Below are 20025 nucleotides of genomic sequence, written 5' to 3' on the forward strand. Positions count from 1 at the left end.
AAACCAAAGGCTGTAACAATCTGGAACCATAACCCCATGGCAATTATTTATATATCCAGTGGTCATCCTTAAAATCTAGACAGTTAATTCACAGAGACATTTACCTGTGCTGCTGTACAGGCAGTCTTCCCTCTACTCAGAATAGAGAAAAATTGTAGTATGAGGTATGCAGTTAACAACCCTGAGTATAAAGATTTTAATGGCATCCAGGGTAATGTTGCATGCATACGAGGGTGACCAGACAGCAGGTATGAAAAACTGGGACAGGGGTGTGGGGTAATAGGAACATATAAAAGAAAAAGACCCCAAAATTGAGACTGTCCCTATAAAATCAGGACATCTGGTCACCCTATTACATAGGCACCTTATACTATTATCATCTAGCTCTTATATAGAACTTTACAAAAATGGTAAATAACATTATCATCATTTTACAGATTGAGAATCTGAGAAACAGAGGTGAAGGGATTTCCCCAAGGTCTCTGAGTAAGCCAGAAGCAGGAATGGAACCCAGGTCTCCTGAGCTCCAATCCAGTGTTCTATCCACTAGGCCAGACTTAAGATATGTGAAGTTTTCCAAACAATAAGTTCCTGCCCTAAAGAGCTGGCTGGAAAATTTCACGAACAATGAAATTTCTACAAAAAATGGAGCTGAAATTTCATGAACATTTTTGCATATGTTTTCCTCTCATTTTCAAACCAGCTCTGATGAGGAGATTACAATCTATATCCATGAATGAGCACAGTACCAAACAAAATAATACAAAAAGCTAATATATAAGGAAACACAGCTTATTTATTTGCATATCACCAACAGTGAGCAATGTGCTTTACAGGCTGGTGAAGAGTTGTGATCCTTACCCTTCAGAGTATTTACATGTGGGCATGATGGAAGAAGAGAATGTTGGAGGCTGAAAGTGAGGGCACTCACTGTATGATGAGTGAGAGACACCCTGTCCCAACCATAGGAAAAGCATTTTGATAATCCAAAAAAGAGACTTAGATTTTTTTTTCTTTCATTTTGTAACACTGTGCCATGTGATTATTGCCCCAGCCAATTGTAAATGGGGATAGACAGACCAACAGGTTGCATATCTGAAAGAGGAAGGGAGAGACACAACATTTCACTTGAGCCAACCTTACTCTACCTCCCATGCTAGACCTAACCATACCCCCAGGCATGCAATAGGGCTGCAAAAGAGAAAACAGAGGCCTGTCAAGGAAGGTTACTTGGTGCATCAGCCAGGTCAAGCCGTTATACCATATCCCCTACTGGTTCCAAGAGGTACAAAGAGGCTAGAGACCCCTGGTGTAATGAGGGTTGCTATCTTTCTAACGGCACAGAATCGAACACCCTTGCTCCGCCCCCTGCCCCATCCCTTCCCCGAGGCCCTGCCCCACCCCTTCTCCAAGGCCCTGGCCTCCACTTACTCCAGTCCCTCTCCCTCCATTGCTTGCTCCCCCCCACTCACTTTCACTGGGCTGGGGCAGGGGGTTAGGATGCAGAAGGGGGTGCGGGCTCTGGGGAGGGGCCAAAAATGAAGGGTTCAGGTTGTGGGCTGGGGCAGGGGTGCGGGCTCCAACCAGGCAATGCTTATTTCAGGCGGCTCTCAGGTGGCGGCGCAGCAGGGCTAAGGCAGGCTTCCTGCCTTCCCTGGCTCCACGCAGCTCCTGGAAGCGGTCACCATGTCCGGCCCCTAGGTGGAGGCATGGCCAGACGGCTCTGCGTGGTGTGCACTGCCCGCACCCGCAGGTGACACCCCCACAGTTCCACATCTCCAACTGGCTACGGTTCCCGGTCGCTTCTGGGAGCTGCGCGGAGCCAGGGCAGGCAGAGAACCTGCCTTCACCCCACTGCACTGCCGACTAGACTTTTAATAGCCCAGTCAGTGGTGCTGACTTGAGATGCCAGAGTTCTTTTTCGACCAGGTGTTCCAGTCAAAAACTGGACACCTGGCAGCCCCAGATGTAATACTCAATTTCAAGAGCTGAAGAAGCCATGTCTGTGCAGCAGACTCTTGTGGGGAAGCAGGTTGTGCGAGAATACTCAAAAGGCTACAGAGCCCCAGGGAAACTCGGCCGTCCATGAAGGCAGGGCAAATTTATCCATCGAAATAGCAGGCCTGTCAAGGGCAAAGCCCGTTTGGCAGAGACCGCAAGGGAGATGCAGGTTGCCTCTCGTGACAATGGACCAGAGAAATAATAGAAAACCATGTAGTCTTAAAGCCAGAAAATACTTGCTGCAAGAAAGACATGACAACAGTTCTACTTGGTGGCCAGCCACAATAACTACCCAAAGTATGTCTACACAGGGCTAAAAAACCACGTCTGTCCCAGGTCAGGTGACTCAGGTTTGCAAGGCTTGGGCTCTGAAAAACTGCTTTTGCAGACATTCGGGCTTGGGCTGGGACATGAGCTCTGGGTCCCTGCAAGGGTGGAGGGTCTCAAAGCTCAGGCTCCAGCCCAAGCCTGAACGTCTACACTGCAACTTTTAGCCCCGCAACCCTAGCCCCGCAAGCCTAAGTCAGCAGATCCGGGCCATGCCGCAGGCCTTTTATTCCTCTGTAGACATACCCCAAGAGAGCACAGTGACCACACCCACAGGCAGGAAACAGGCTCTGGGATATGAAGAAGGCTGGAAAAACCAACAGTAGACCAACCGTCAGCAGCAAGGCTCACAGGGTATGTCTACACTACGGAATTAGGTCAAATTTATAGAAGTTGTTTTTTTAGAAATCGGTTTTATATATTCGAGTGTGTGTGTCCTCACAGAAAATGCTCTAAGTGCATTAAGTGCATTAACTCGGCGGAGCGCTTCCACAGTACCAAGGCTAGAGTCGACTTCCGGAGCGTTGCACTGTGGGTAGCTATCCCACAGTTCCCGCAGTCTCCGCTGCCCATTGGAATTCTGGGTTGAGATCCCAATGCCTGATGGGGCTAAAACATTGTTGCGGGTGGTTCTGGGTACATATCGTCAGGCCCCCGTTCCCTCCCTCCCTCTGTGAAAGCAAGGGCAGACAATCGTTTCGCGCCTTTTTTCCTGAGTTACCTGTGCAGACGCCATATCACGGCAAGCATGGAGCCCGCTCAGCTCACTGTCACCGTATGTCTCCTGGGTACTGGCAGACGCGATACTGCATTGCTACACAGTAGCAGCAACCCATTGCCTTCTGGCAGCAGACGATGCAATACGACTGGTAGCAGTCATTGTCATGTCCGAGGTGCTCCTGGCCACGTCGGCCGGAAGCGCCTGGGCAGACATGGGTGCAGGGACTAAATTTGGAGTGACTTGACCAGGTCATTCTCTTTAGTCCTGCAGTCAGTCCTATTGAACCGTCTTATGGTGAGCAGGCAGGCGATACGGATTGCTAGCAGTCCTACTGTACCATCTTCTGCCGGGCAGGCAATAGGTGAGGATGGCTAGCAGTCGTATTGTACCATCTTCTGCCAGGCAGGCAAGAGATGAGGATGGCTAGCAGTCGTACTGTACCATCTTCTGCCGAGCAGCCATGAGATGTGGATGGCATGCAGTCCTTCTGCACCGTCTGCTGCCAGCCAAAGATGTAAAAGATAGATGGAGTGGATCAAAACAAGAAACAGACCAGATTTGTTTTGTACTCATTTGCTTCCCCCCCGTCCCCTGTCTAGGGGACTCATTCCTCTAGGTCACACTGCAGACACTCACAGAGAAGGTGCAGCAAGGTAAATCTAGCCATGTATCAATCAGAGGCCAGACTAACCTCCTTGTTCCAATAAGAATAATAACTTAGGTGCACCATTTCTTATTGGAACCCTTCGTGAAGTCTTGCCTGAAATACTCCTTGATGTAAAGCCACCCCCTTTGTTGATTTTAGCTCCCTGAAGCCAACCCTGTAAGCCGTGTCGTCAGTCGCCCCTCCCTCCGTCAGAGCAACGGCAGACAATCGTTCCACGCCTTTTTTCTGTGCAGACACCATACCAAGGCAAGCATGGAGGCCGCTCAGCTCACTTTGGCAATTAGGAGCATATTAAACACCACATGCATTATCCAGCAGTATATGCAGCACCGGAACCTGGCAGAGCAATACTGGGCGAGGAGGCGACGTCAGCGTGGTCACGTGAGTGATCAGGACATGGACACAGACACAGATTTCTCTGAAAGCATGGGCCCTGCCAATGCATGCATCATGGTGCTAATGGGGCAGGTTCATGCTGTGGAACGCCGATTCTGGGCTCGGGAAACAAGCACAGACTGGTGGGACCGCATAGTGTTGCAGGTCTGGGACGATTCCCAGTGGCTGCGAAACTTTCGCATGCATAAGGACACTTTCATGGAACTTTGTGACTTGCTTTCCCCTGCCCTGAAGCGCATGAATACCAAGATGAGAGCAGCCCTCACAGTTGAGAAGCGAGTGGCGATAGCCCTGTGGAAGCTTGCAACGCCAGACAGCTACCAGTCAGTTGGGAATCAATTTGGAGTGGGCAAATCTACTGTTGGGGCTGCTGTGATGCAAGTAGCCCACGCAATCAAAGATCTGCTGATATCAAGGGTAGTGACCCTGGGAAATGTGCAGGTCATAGTGGATGGCTTTGCTGCAATGGGATTCCCTAACTGTGGTGGGGCCATAGATGGAACCCATATCCCTATCTTGGCACCGGAGCACCAAGCCGGCGAGTACATAAACCGCAAGGGGTACTTTTCAATATTGCTGCAAGCTCTGGTGGATCACAAGGGACGTTTCACCAACATCAACGTGGGATGGCCAGGAAAGGTACATGATGCTCGCATCTTCAGGAACTATGGTCTGTTTCAAAAGCTGCAGGAAGGGACTTTATTCCCAGACCAGAAAATAACTGTTGGGGATGTTGAAATGCCTATATGTATCCTTGGGGACCCAGCCTACCCCTTAATGCCATGGCTCATGAAGCCGTACACAGGCAGCCTGGACAGTAGTCAGGAGCTGTTCAACTACAGGCTGAGCAAGTGCAGAATGGTAGTAGAATGTGCATTTGGATGTTTAAAGGCGCGCTGGCGCAGTTTACTGACTCGCTTAGACCTCAGCGAAACCAATATTCCCACTGTTATTACTGCTTGCTGTGTGCTCCACAATATCTGTGAGAGTAAGGGGGAGACGTTTATGGCGGGGTAGGAGGTTGAGGCAAATCGCCTGGCTGCTGGTTACGCGCAGCCAGACACCAGGGCGGTTAGAAGAGCACAGGAGGCGCGGTACGCATCAGAGAAGCTTTGAAAACCAGTTTCATGACTGGCCAGGCTACGGTGTGAAAGTTCTCTTTGTTTCTCCTTGATGAAACCCCCCGCCCCTTGGTTCACTCTACTTGCCTGTAAGCTAACCACCCTCCCCTCCTCCCTTCAATCATTGCTTGCAGAGGCAATAAAGTCATTGTTGCTTCACATTCATGCATTCTTTATTCATTCATCACACAAATAGGGGGATGACTACCAAGGTAGCCCAGGAGGGGTGGTGGAGGAAGGAAGGAAAATGCCACACAGCACTTTAAAAGTTTACAACTTTAAAACTTATTGAATGCCAGCCTTCTTTTTTTTGGGCAATCCTCTGTGGCGAAGTGGCTGGTTGGCCGGTGGCCCCCCCACCGCGTTCTTGGGCGTCTGGGTGTGGAGGCTATGGAACTTGGGAAGGAGGGCGGTTGGTTACACAGGGGCTGTAGTGGCAGTCTGTGCTCCAGCTGCCTTTGCTGCAGCTCAACCATACACTGGAGCATACTGGTTTGGTCCTCCAGCAGCCTCAGCATTGAATCCTGCCTCCTCTAATCACGCTGCCGCCACATTTGAGCTTCAGCCCTGTCTTCAGCCCGCCACCTCTCCTCCTGGTCATTTTGTGCTTTCCTGCACTCTGACATTATTTGCCTCCACGCATTTGTCTGTGCTCTGTCAGTGGGGGAGGACAGCATGAGCTCAGAGAACATTTCATCACAAGTGTGTTTTTTTTTCCTTTCTAATCTTCACTAGCCTCTGGGAAGGAGAAGATCCTGTGATCATTGAAACACATGCAGCTGGTGGAGAAAAAAAAAGCGACAGCAGTATTTAAAAAGATACATTTTATAAAACAGTGGCTACACTCTTTCAGGCTAAACCTTGCTGTTAACATTACATACATAGCACATGTGCTTTCGTTACAAGGTCGCATTTTGCCTCCCCCCACCGCGTGGCTACCCCCTCAACCCTCCCCCCTCCCTGTGGCTAACAGCGGGGAACATTTCTGTTCAGCTGCAGGCAAACAGCCCAGCAGGAACGGGCTCCTCTGAGTGTCCCCTGAAGAAAAGCACCCTATTTCAACCAGGTGACCATGAATGATATCTCACTCTCCTGAGGATAACACAGAGAGATAAAGAACGGATATTGTTTGAATGCCAGCAAACATTCACTGCAATGCTTTGTTGTACAATGATTCCTGAGTACGTGTTACTGGCCTGGAGTGGTAAAGTGTCCTACCATGAAGGATGCAATAAGGCTGCCCTCTCCAGAAATCTTTTGCAAAGGCTTTGGGAGTACATCCAGGAGAGCGAATGCCAGGGCAAAGTAATCCTTTCACATGCTTGCTTTTAAACCATGTATAGTATTTTAAAAAGGTACACTCACCGGAGGTCCCTTCTCCGCCTGCCGGGTCCAGGAAGCAGCCTTGGGAGGGTTCGGGGGGTACTGGCTCCAGGTCCAGGGTGAGAAACAGTTCCTGGCTGTTGGAAAAACCGGTTTCTCCGCTTGCTTGCTGTGAGCTATCTACAACCTCATCATCATCATCATCATCTTCTTCGTCCCCAAAACCTGCTTCTGTGTTGCCTCCATCTCCATTGAAGCAGTCAAACAACACGGCTGGGGTAGTGGTGGCTGAACCCCCTAAAATGGCATACAGCTCATCATAGAAGCGGCATGTTTGGGGCTCTGACCCGGAGGGGCCGTTCGTCCCTCTGGTTTTCTGGTAGGCTTGCCTCAGCTCCTTCAGTTTCACGCGGCACTGCTTCGGGTCCCTGTTATGGCCTCTGTCCTTCATGCCCTGGGAGATTTTGACAAATGTTTTGGCATTTTGAAAACTGGAACGGAGTTCTGATAGCACGGATTCCTCTCCCCATACAGCTATCAGATCCCGTACCTCCCATTCAGTCCATGCTGGAGCTCTTTTGTGATTCTGGGACTCCATCATGGTTACCTCTGCTGATGAGCTCTGCATGGTCACCTGCAGCTTGCCACGCTGGCCAAACAGGAAATGAGATTCAAAAGTTTGCGGTTCTTTTCCTGTCTACCTGGCCGGTGTATCTGAGTTGAGAGTGCTGTCCAGAGCGGTCACAATGGAGCACTCTGGGAAAGCTCCCGGAGGCCAATACCGTCGAATTGTGTCCACAGTACCCCAAATTCGACCCGGCAAGGTCGATTTAAGCGCTAATCCACTTGTCAGGGGTGGAGTAAGGAAATCGATTTTAAGAGCCCTTTAAGTCGAAATAAAGGGCTTCATCGTGTGGACGGGTGCAGGTTTACATCGATTTAACGCTGCTAAATTCGACCTAAAGTCCTAGTTTATACCAGGGCACAGATAGCTACAGAACAGCCAAGCAGCAGGTGACTGTACTCCTAGCACCTGCTCTTTGAGGCAAAGGAGCCAACTAGAAATAGCCATCCCATGCCCAGGGCAAGCAGTGCTAATCGGCAGTATGCAAGTGCTGCATTAACAGACAAATTTAGGACTCAGCCCGGCAAATTGCTCCAGGAGAGGCTCAGTCACAACAGAAAGCATCATTGTTCTGCACTCAGTTGCAAAACTCAAGGCCTTCAGAAACTGTAAGCACAATGAAGCTCATGCTCAAATAAACTGGTTAGTCTCTAAGGTGCCACAAGTACTCCTTTTCTTTTTGCGAATACAGACTAACACGGCTGTTACTCTGAAACCTGTAAGCACAAGAAAACAGTTACCAAGCTGAAACACATGTAAAAACCAGTACAATAGGACACACTATTCAGACAGTGTATGCTTCACATATACGCCTCTCTACAGCAACTTCACCAGACTGCTATCACTCTCATTGCTTGATATGTAACTAATGGATGTATGCCTGCACCCCTGAGTCATATCCTAAGAGCAGTCAATCGCTAGGACCCACACCCTAGCAATAACGATAGCACAGTGACTAAATAACTTATGTAACAGCAGCAGCTTCTGCTAGATACAGTCAGGCAGACCACAAGCCGTGCCCACATTTGTGATCCCAAAGTTGCTGAGGCTCACGCAAGAAGCAAAGAATAAAGCTTCCGACAGCTATGTGCCACAGAGACAATGCCAGTCACGCTACACAAGCACTTGTCCCTCTCTACAGATTATCATCCCACAAGCAAACAGGAGCTCACCACGCACACTGATGTAGTTATCACAGGAAAAAAAAGAGTCAGAGGTAAGGCACTGAGGACCATGCGATTCGCTTTCTGCTCTGTTTGTGACTCACGTGAGTCGAGAGCACAGCTCTGTGCTCAAGGCACTGTCAGCCTATTGTCCTTAAACAATACACCAGAACCATAACTGAGATGCGTGGCATGGTCAAATGCAGTCGTGATGGTATAACAGGACCTATCTCACCGTACGGGACGATAGCCTCTCCCACTCCCAACCTCCAGCAGTGGAAGCACTTCAGATGTGGCATTGAACAAGGGCATGACATTCATGTGAGCAAGAAAACCACATAAACCAAGGGCCAGAACTTGCATCATTACATTACCAAGGATTGGTGTTTGTTATCTGAGAGATTGCATTTGGATAACTTGCAGCAAGCATGGACCTTACAGCTGACCAAGGTAAATGACTGCAGAATTAACATGGATTCTACACACAGGACAACACAGGAGCCGCAGAAGGTCCCTAAAAGTGGGTGGGGCCACAGGCACTCGAACTGGGGCCCCGCCCCCTGCTACCCCTTCTTCCTGAGCCCCCACCCTCACCCCGCCCCTTCCCCCAAGGCCCCACCCCCACACCACCCCTTCTCCCCATGCTCCCACCCTCACACCACCCCCAGCACCTCTTCCCCCCAACATCCCACCCCCTGCTCACTCCTCTTTGCCCCACCACCATTCACCCTTATAGCTGGTAAAAAGTGGGAGGCCATAGCTTCCTGGCCCCCCTGTTCCAGCGCCCCTGATACAACACCTTTATCATCTGTATCAACCAAAGGCCAATAGCTCAATTCCCTCACCCGGTGACAGCAAAACCACACTCTGGTAAATCTAGCAAATCAGCAAGAACTAAGCAACTACTTTCTAAAGAGAAGGTGAGCAATTCTAGAGATCTTCAAAAGCAACAATATAATTCCACTCCCAAGAGTCATTTCATGACTGAGATACATTAATTCATGCTATGGCCTGAAATCACCTTACTAGCAGGACATATACGGTTGGGAAACGACAGGTGCTCAGATACCACGCATAATATATAAACCTAGTATCAGGGGCTTTGCCTGCAGCAGAATCCCTCTCCTGGCAACTTAATGAGCGTGGCAGGCCTTGACAGAAGCTGTCTGATTGACTGCATCGCCTGACTGAAGGAGTCTGCAGGCTGATACCTCAGCTCAGTAGCAGCAGCAGTCCAGTGTCTGCTCAATGCATTTCTAGCCTGCAGCTGTGCTTGGTCCCACGCCTGGGTCTAGCTCCCAGCTTCTTCTTGATTTCTGACTCGTGGCTCAGACCCTCGGATCCACTTTCTGTCTGTAACTCCAGTTAACCCTTTGGCTTAGGCTTTGGTTTCTGACACCCAGCTCTGGCCCTCTGCTACACCTTCTGGCTGTGACACCAGTCACACCTTCAGCTTAGGCTTTGATTCTGCAACCCTGACTTTGCTCCTGGACTTCCTTCTCTGTGGAGAAAGAAGTGATTCAGGACTATTTAGAAAAGCTGGATGAGCAAAAGTCCATGGGGCCAGATCCGCTGCATCCGTGAGTGCTAAAGGAGTTGGCGGATGTGATTGCAGAGCCATTGGCCATTATCTTTGAAAACTCATGTAGTTATCATGGCGATTGGGGGAAGTCCCGGATGACTGGAAAAAGGCTAATGTAGTACTCATCTTTAAAAAAGGGAAGAAGGAGGATCCTGGGACCTACAGGCCAGTCAGCCTCACCTCAGTCCCTGGAAAAATCATGGAGCAGGTCCTCAAGGAATCAATTCTGAAGCACTTAGAGGAGAGGAAAGTGATCAGGAACAGTCAGCATGGATTCACCAAGGGCAAGTCATGCCTGACTAATCTAATTGCCTTCTATGACAAGATAACTGGCTCTGTGGATGAGGGGAAAGTGGTGGACGTGTTGTTCCTTGACTTTAGCAAAGCTTTTGACACAGTCTCCCACAGTATTCTTGCCGGCAAGTTAAAGTAGTATGGGCTGGATGAATGGACTATAAGGTGGATAGAAAGCTGGCTAGATTGTTGGGTTCAAAGGGTAGTGATCAATGGCTCCATGTCTAGTTGGCAGCCGGTATCAAGTGGAGTGCACCAAGGGTCGGTCCTGGGGCTGGTTTTGTTCAATATCTTCATAAATGATCTGGAGGATGGTGTGGATTGCACCCTCAGCAAGTTTGCAGATGACACTAAACTGGGAGGAGAGGTAGGGATAGGATAAGGAGGGCTAGACAAATTAGAGGATTGGGCCAAAAGAAATCTGATGAGGTTCAACAAGGACAAGTGCAGAGTCCTGCACTTAGGACGGAAGAATCCCATGCACCGCTACAGACTAGGGACCGAATGGCTCAGCAGCAGTTCAACAGAAAAGGACCTAGGGGTTACAGTGGACGAAAAGCTGGATATGAGTCAACAGTGTGCCCTTGTTGCCAAGAAGGCCAATGGCATTTTGGGATGTATATGTAGGGGCATTGCCAGCAGATCGAGGGACGTGATCGTTTCTCTCTCTTCGACGTTGGTGAGGCCTCATCTGGAGTACTGTGTCCAGTTTTGGGCCCCGCACTACAAGAAGGATGTGGAAAAATTGGAAAGAGTCCAGCGAAGGGCAACAAAAATGATTAGGGGACTGGAACACATGACTTATGAGGAGAGGCTGAGGGAACTGGGATTGTTTAGTCTGCAGAAGAGAAGAGTGAGGGGGGATTTGATAGCTGCTTTCACCTACCTGAAAGGGGGTTCCAAAGAGGATGGATCTAGACTGTTCTCAGTGGTAGCTGATGATAGAACAAGGAGTAATGGTCTCAAGTTGCAGTGGGGGAGGTTTAGGCTGGATTTTAGGAAAAACTTTTTCACTAGGAGGGTGGTGAAACACTGGAATGCGTTACCTAGGGAGGTGGTGGAATCTCCTTCCTTAGATATTTTTAAGATCAGGCTTGACAAAGCCCTGGCTGGGATGATTTAGTTGGGGATTGGTCCTGCTTTGAGCAGGGGGTTGGACTAGATGACCTCCTGAGGTCCCTTCCAACCCTGATATTCTAGGATTCCCTCATGTGGATTCAGCTCTAACTGGTAGGAGGGACTCTTGCTCAAAACACTAGGTCAGACTGCCCGTGATTAGTGGCTGACACCTCGAGGGCCAGATTAGACAGACATCAAAAGGACATTCCTTTATGTGTAGATCAACAATCACTTAGTTCACACATCTGAAAGGTGAAATTCGAGTCCGGTTCATGTTCAAAGGGAGGGAGATCCCTCTCATCACTTGAGTATCAGTTGAACACAATGTTTTATCGATATACAATTGAATCCCATTTATCCAAGCCTCCATTATCCAGCTCCCCATATTAACTGAACTACCAGCCGCCCCAGGGCTGACAGCAGCTGACGCTCGGGTGGTCAGCCCCAGGCAGTTGGTGGTTCAGTTAATACAGAGGGCTGGATAATGGAGGCTCGGATAAACCAGGTTCTACTGTATAGGTTTTCATTTGTTCACAAAATGTAAAAATAAAAGACTCTCTGTAAAAATACAAATTCCGTGTTTTTCTGTGACAAACTGATTTCTGAGCCCTGATAATAACAGCGTAAACAAGCTTGTTGTGCACAAGCAGTTTCTCTCTTGTGATGCTTATGCTGTCCCATGAAACAGGTGGAAAGCGGTGTAATACAGAGATACACAAAACTACAAATGCACATGAACCTTGACATCAGTCCCAACTCGTCTTGGGAGGACAGGATTGCAATACAACATATATTGTGTCAGCAGTACACCACAGTAGGTACATTCTGGCTCACGGTAGTACTCCTAACCCACTCCTTATTCATAGGGATGTAAGGTGTCAAGAACTATCAACACGACAAAAAGAAGAATGGGGACTACATGAACACTGGGGGTGGCAAAGTGACACCCATTCTGTGACGTATTTGATTCTCAGTCTGTGCAGCATGTCAGATAAATTCCCCCAGACAAACCTAGAGCCATTCACACCTTGTAAATGTTGGTACAAGTTACTTTGCACAGGAACCACGCAAAGTATGTTAGATGAATGACCTTAGAGTAGTGCTGTCAGCCAAGATGAGCATAAGGAGAGATTAATAAGATTGGGACTTTTCAGATTAGAAAAGAGACTAATAAGGGGGGATATGATAGAGGTCTATAAAATCATTACTGGTGTGGAGAAAGTAAATAAGAAAGTATTATTTACTCCTTCTCATAACACAAGAACTAGGGGTCACCAAATTAAAATAATAGGCAGCAGGTTTAAAACAAACAAAAGGAAATATTTCTTCACACAACATACAGTCAACCTGTGGAACTCTTTGCCAGACGATGTTGTGAAGGCTAAGACTATAACAGGGATCAAAAAAGAACTAGATAAATTCATGGAGGATAGGTCCATCAAGGGCTATTTGCCAGGATGGGCAGGGATGGTGTCCCTAGCATCTGTTTGCCAGAAGCTGGGAATGGGTGACATGGGATGGCATGGGATGATTGCATGTTCTGTTCATTCCCTCTTGGGCACCTGGCATTGGCCACTGTCGGAAGACAGGATACTGGGCTAGATGGTCTGACCCAGTATGGCCATTCTTATGTTCTTACATAAGAGCATGCTAAGCAACACTTTGCAGAGCCATGAGTCAATACATTGAGAGATGCATATGATTTTGAAATGGGGGGTGGAGGCAAGTACACCCTCCAAAACAACCTGGAAATGACATATAATGATGGACTGGGAGCGGTCAGGACACATTTGAGCAGAGGTGTTGGTTACAACAGCTTGTTTACAGCAGTACCAAAGGCAACAGTGATAGTCCCCCAAAAGAGAAAAGCCACATTTGTATGTATCATTGGCTTTGGGTGAAGAAGACACAAATCATACATTAACAGCCGCACAGGCCAATGATTTCGTCACTGTACCCTCATGCATGTTGTACCAGCATTCCTATTGGGTATGTATATTTAGAAACACAATGCAGTTTTATTACGACTGTTGCAACAAAAAATTGTGATTATGCATGCTACCTAGGTACAACTCACATGCCAGCAGACCCACTCCCCCTTGGTGACAGACCATACCTCCTGACTCTGTTGTTGGTAGATTAAATTGTGGTGTGACAAAACGGCTGCTATGAATAATAATGGGCAGTGCTTGTTTACTGTGAGGTTTCCAAGATATACCAATGCTGCATGTTACATGTCTGGTTTCTCTGGCTGCATTTTAACAAAGTGTCTTGGCTCAGCAGTGTATTCTGCTATGGACCCTCTCCTTGCTATTGTGAGTATCACATGAAAGGCAGTTGAGTTCTGCCCCCAGAAACCAGCATATCCCACCGACCTAGCGCATATGCATTTATGTACCATGTTTAAGCCAGACATTGTATTGGATAGTAAGTAGACAGTTTTTACTTCCCTGAATAGCATAATCAAAGGACAAGGAAGTCAACTGATTAAGACCAAATCCTGGTGCCAGTGAAGTCAATGCAAGTTTGCCATTGACTTAAATGGAGCCAGCTTTAAGAACTGCCCGCACAGTGTATGGGATCAGTATCTAAAAAGGCACTAACTAGTGAAATCCCATGTAGACCAGTTCAGTTTTTCGGACCTTGCCTCTTCCCCTTGAGCATCTCAAAGCACTTTACAAATATTAACGAATTTAGCTCCAAACTAGCGTCACATAACCACAGTAAACCCTATTTTACAGATAAGGAGACTGAAGCATGAAGAGATGAAGGCTCTGGTCTAAGGCTGCAAAGGGAGATTGTAAGAGCCAGGAATAAACAGGCCAGTCCTGTGCTTTAAGCCCAAAGCCAACTTTCTGCTTTCTCTTTTAGGTTAACTGACGGAAAGGTAGCCATAAACAGTGAGCAGATTAAGACATGGACCTATGGGACTTCCACAATTTAAAGAGAGAAAAACACAGAGAGAAAAATAGGCAGGAAAGTAGTCCTGGAGATGTGATATGCTAAACCACTGCAAAGCAGAGAGCAATGTGGAATTTTTGCGGTAGGTAGAATGCAGTTCTTTTATCACACGCTATTTTAGGCCTGTTTCAGAGAGTGAACAATCTGCAAATGTTAACTTTAACTTTCCCTCAATTACCTAAAGGAGAAAGCAGATAATTAATTATTATTTGTTCCCATTAGTCTGGGGAGCTTTTCCCAATAAAAGTTGGATTTTTATTTTTTTAAAGACACTGTTTAGAAATTTAATGGAAATCATTGGTGCCTGGGATGTACAAAGCAGAGCGACAGTCATTTTAATGACATGTATTAGGCCAAGCCTGCTGATGGGCAGAACTTCTCCATTTTCCAAATCCTTTGTTACTTTATTGAAAAAAAGTGAGGATGACCACAGAGTGATACAAAGCTAAGAGATATGCAGATACCCAGGTATTCATATTCTTCTGGGGCAATGTGAAAAAGGACTTCCTGTGTGCCTCCTGCTAAGTCTGAACTATCAGAGAAGATTCATGCTATATTTACATTACAGCCAGCCACCACAGGTGGTTTAGGGAAAGTTGGAAGCAGTTCTAAGACTGACTCTGTGACTGACAGCATACTTGATGAATGCCCACCATCATGCAGATCTACCAACTGGGCAGGACCTCTGACCTCAGTGGGTTTGGTATTGTTATGTGGCTCAACCAAGAGTTTCAAAAGTGCCAACTGATACTGCATTCTTCAGTTTTTGGGGTGCCCAAACTGAGACACCTTAAAGGGGCCTGATTTTCAGAGGGTGGGTATTCAGCATTTTATGCAATGCAGCCCTTTTAAAGTGTCTCAAGTTAAGCACCCAAAAACTGAGGCATCCAAAATCACTTTTTCACTTCTGAAAATCTTGGCCAAGAGACTGTTAGGACAGAATAAATTAACAATGGTCAGAGTTGGGGCAGCCTTGCTCAGTCCTTCCACCAGGTCTAGGTGACTGTTCTTCTATTACTTAGCAATGCTACAGAGTCAAACAAGTTATAAAATTTACAGCCCATTTTTTTCATACTACATGGTCTCATGTCAGCCTTAAGTTGCTAAACAATATTTTACAAATGTGCACTCACTCAGCATATGCATTGATTTTACCCCAGGGCAAAGTCAAATGCTCCTGCTGCAAATTTTATTTATTTTTTTGATAAGCATTTTTTCATTGCGAGGAAATAGCATGGGAGCTAAGTAACTTTGTTGGTTGAGTCATCTGTATACTTTCTGAATCATGTGAGAACCAACTCTAAGTGAGTCACCACTGTAACTGAATCAGGCTGCTAAGTTTCAGATCAACTTAAACAGTATTCTTCAATGGCTGGCTTTAAATCCTTAGTTAATGTTATATCGTTTGTTGTTATGCAAATAAAACACAGTGCTTGGAAACTTTCACAAGGGCAACCTCAAAGAATATTGTCACTCAGCAACTGGATTTGCACTAGTTTGAACATTGCTCTGTCACAGTCAAAACCGCCCCAGGGCCCACATCTGACTCAGGAGACTGAACACACTCTACATCACGGCTCCAGGGTTGGGACTCATATTGAGCAAACCCTTCCGCAATGATTGTGAAATACCAAGACAGGCACATTTATAGAAGCTGACCCACATTTATGACACACAACTTAATATACTGAGCCTGCACAACAGAAAATTAATGTTCACATGTTAACAATATCCCAGCAGCCTTGATGGAGAGACAGCTTAGGGGAGAAAAGTCCAGATGTAGAATTTCAAAGGTCTGGTTCTTGACGGTTGCCACTAAACCCATAATTAAATGGTTCAGTACCTGCCCACGTTGTTACTTTTCCCTACTCCACACACAGTTGGAGATGTTTAACCTCAAAACTAAGAACAGGTCTTCACTACCGATCTATCGGGGATCGATTTATCACGTCTCGTCTAGACGCAATATATCGATCCCCAAAAGTGCTCCCCATTGACTCCGGAACTCCAGCTTGCGAGAGGCAGAAGCAGAGTCGACGGGGGAGCGGCAGCGGTCGACTTGTTGCTGTCCTCATGGCCAGGTAAGTTGACCTAAGATACACCAACTTCAGCAACGCTATTCACGTAGCTGAAGTTGCATATCTTAGGTCGAGCTCCTCCTTCCCCCAGGGTAGACCAGGGCTAAGTTAAGGATGCTAAGCCAAATTCTGCTCTTATTGACATCAGTGTAAATCCAGAGAAATTCCACTGAAGTCAATAGAGTTACTCTGGATTCACACTGGTGTAAGTACAAGCCAATTCTCGTCCATTGTCTTTCCTGCCTTTGTCTGATGTAAAACGGGATCGTGTATACTGATTTTGAGCAAGGCAGATTGTGCCCCTTCAGCTCGGGCCCATTTTTTGGGTGCAAATGCAAAAGTCATGTTTTGAACTATACTGGATTAAATGTGCTTTTTTCTTGGTGCTCTTATGAGATAGGAATAGCACTCAGACAAAAAGCTTATGGTGTAGATTGTACTTCCCTATTGCACATATTTTAACATGTCAAGTGGTCTTTAGTACAGAGGGCATCTGGGCAAACTATACAGTCTATTCCTGTGAACATTCTTCATCTTCCTTGTCTCTTTGGGCACTGTTTTGGGAAGGATGGAAGGCTGACAAGGAGGAAAGGAAGTGGGATCAAAGTTAAATACTTGCATTAGACATAGTTGTCACTAATGGGACAGTGCCTGATTACAAGAAACTGCAATAAACACAGGCATTACAGGTGGGGTTTCCTAAAGTGCAGAAAGGAGGAAAGTCAATGAGAATCAAGCACCTAACTCCCTTTGAAAACCCCATCCCTACCTGTTTACAAAAAGTGTCGGACTGGGTTTCTCTTCTGGCACCATCCAAATGATTGTTTCTTTTGAGCTTGCTTCTTTAAGACTCTTGGATATATTAACAAGCCAAAACAAAAAATCCTACAAAACAATGGTCTTAAAAATTGCTCTTGAATTTAATTGTGCTTCATGACAGGTAGGAGGGGTTGGTGAATGAAATGCTCATTGATACTATTCCTCCTTTATATCCTCTGTACAAGGCCCATAACAATCTACCCCAAACACATTTAATATCCAGCTTAATTTCAGCAGATTGGGGTATATCGTGTTTTGTTCAAAGTAGTTTTGTTTAAACGTAAGTGATGCCCTATCACAGAAAAATAACTATTACTTATCAGAAATGCTGTTTGCTTTAACAACATGCTAGAAATGGTAACGCAAAGGAGCATCTCCTAGCAAGGATGATTCAGCAAAGGTATCGGGCTGTTCAACCAGTTTATCAAGCTGCTGATTAATGTATTTTCAGAACCCTATGAATTAACACAGATATATTGGAGTTAGTGTCTTTAAGGTCCCACTGAAGTTAATGACAGGTTTCAGAGTAGCAGCTGTGTTCGTCTGTATCCGCAAAAAGAAAAGGAGTTCTTGTGGCACCTTAGAGACTAACAAATGTATTTGAGCATAAGCTTTCGTGAGCTACAGCTCACTTCATCGAAAGTGAGCTGTAGCTCACGAAAGCTTATGCTCAAATACATTTGTTAGTCTCTAAGGTGCCACAAGTACTCCTTTTCTTTTTACTGAAGTTAATGAGAGTTTTGGCATTGATTTCAAAGGGAACAGAAGCAGGCCTTAAGGTAGCAATATCAGACCTTTAGTAAGGTAGTAATATCAGACCTTTCAAATTCAGCAACCTGTTTGCTCTTGTATGATTTTCTTTCATTTGTTGAGCTGACTAAATGAAACCAAATGTTTTGCACAATGTAGGGATAGAAGTCCAGATCCTAAGCTGGTGTATGTCGACTTAACTCTATTGAAATCAATGAAGGTATGCTGATTTATACCAGCTGCAAAATATAGTCCATAATGTTATGCTAATGCTTTATTGATTTTAACAAAGTATAAAAATGCTTTAAATATTCAAAAGATCGCTCTTCCATCTTTCCTTGTTATACCTCAACTAAAAGTCAACAGGACCCTTTCATTTGCCACTCTGGTTGAACTTTTTTGTTTCATCCGATGCGGTTCTTGTTCCCAGGCAATTCTTCATTACTGGCAGCATTTCTTCTCTGCACTTTCCAAACAGGCAGTGTGACTCATGTTGTCATTCTTCATTAAAACCAAACATAACCTTTAAAGTTTTCTTTGGAAGCCACACCAGGATTGCTAAGAACAGACTCATGCTTTATTTGAATTGACATTAGTTAAAATGTGTACACCCTCAACTGACACTTGCAGCCCAAACTAACGGAGGTAATACATATATGCATATCAGGATGACAATGCTCCACTCAGGCTCAGCTGTGCTTTTAAAGCACAACCCTGCACTGGGGGTGGTGCCAACCAGCCCTGCCCAGGGGGAACACCACAAGGCATTTTAGGACAAAACACTTCCACAAGCTCCCCTACAAGCACAGGGAGCAAGCCTATGACTGACTACACACCTTTATTGGGTGCATACTCCCCATTGCTTGCCAGTCCCACTCTGTATACTGGTGCGGGGTATAGGCAGGACTAAGGATTCATTTCCTTCGTGCCTCCTTGGGAGCACTGGGTATGTCTTAGGGAATAATTGTCTCTTTGAGCATTCCCCACACATATATATGTCTGTACTAGGTGTCTCATACAATGTTACACATTCTTCCTTACCTATTGTTCCTACTTTTCCAATCCCATTTTCTACCACAACATCCATCACTAGAATTATTAGCGACTATGCTCCAAAGGTCTCACTTCTATTTTCACCCTCTACAATTTATCAGCTCTTCCTGTCACTGTGGATCTTTCTCTTCTCACCTTGGTGTGGTGTGCACTGGGTAGTTTTCCCAGTCTGTATGCCAGTGACTTTCTTCTAACAGATCCTATAGGATACTCACAGATATTATCATCTTTTTTGCTTCACAGGGGTCCCCTGGGGTCCTTATGTCAATCCCCTATTGTTTGCAATCTCCCTATACGCATAATATTGGCTCATGGGAGGACAATACCATTTGTACACAGATGACTCAGTTGCATACCTTCTCTCCTTCCCCTTTGATATATATCTCCCATCTAAGTTATTTATAAGGTGCCAGTCACAGTAGTATCTAGGTGCCAAAAACAGAATTAAGATTAGCAAAACATTTAAATTAGAAGTGGCCTTGCTCTTGCGATACTAGGTTCAGCTGCTTATCACTGGATCAGTTGGTCTTCAGCTGTCATTAAGACTGCGTCGATCACAACAAGTTCACCATTCTTCTTGCACTCTTGCCTTTCTTCTCCACGTTCATCCGAAACGTTTAACAATGTCATCTTCCCATCTTCTTGGAGGCCGACCAGGTGGTCTTTTCTATTCTCGTGGGTACCACTCAGCAATGATTGCAGTCCACCTATTGTCCATGAGCCATGCTGTGTGGCCCGCCCATGCATCTTGTTATGTCTGAGTTCCATGACAATATCTTTTACACCACTGCATTCTCTGATAGTTTAATTTGGGATGCAATCCAGAAGGGAAATTCCCAACATAGCTTGTTCCATTGCCCTTTCAGCTACCGACAGCCGCTGCTCTTCTCTCTTCGTCAGTGCCTATGTTTCACTGCCATACACCATGGCTGGCAGCACTGTTGAATTGAAGATATTTGTACATGTGGTCTTGTTGATTTTTCCTTTGAGGACGTCCTTGATGGAATTAAATGCACACCATCCTG

At 46.2% G+C, this 20025-nt stretch overlaps 1 protein-coding gene across 1 annotated transcript in view; it reads right to left on the reverse strand.

Moving 5' to 3' along the window:
• NSMCE2 (NSE2 SUMO ligase component of SMC5/6 complex) overlaps positions 1-20025 on the reverse strand; it is a 185863-nt gene that overhangs the window by 88187 nt on the left and 77651 nt on the right. The gene's annotated exons all lie outside the window — the stretch shown is intronic.

Source organism: Eretmochelys imbricata, chromosome 2 (genome assembly GCF_965152235.1).
Source record: "Eretmochelys imbricata isolate rEreImb1 chromosome 2, rEreImb1.hap1, whole genome shotgun sequence".
Classification (NCBI taxonomy): Eukaryota; Metazoa; Chordata; order Testudines; family Cheloniidae; genus Eretmochelys; species Eretmochelys imbricata.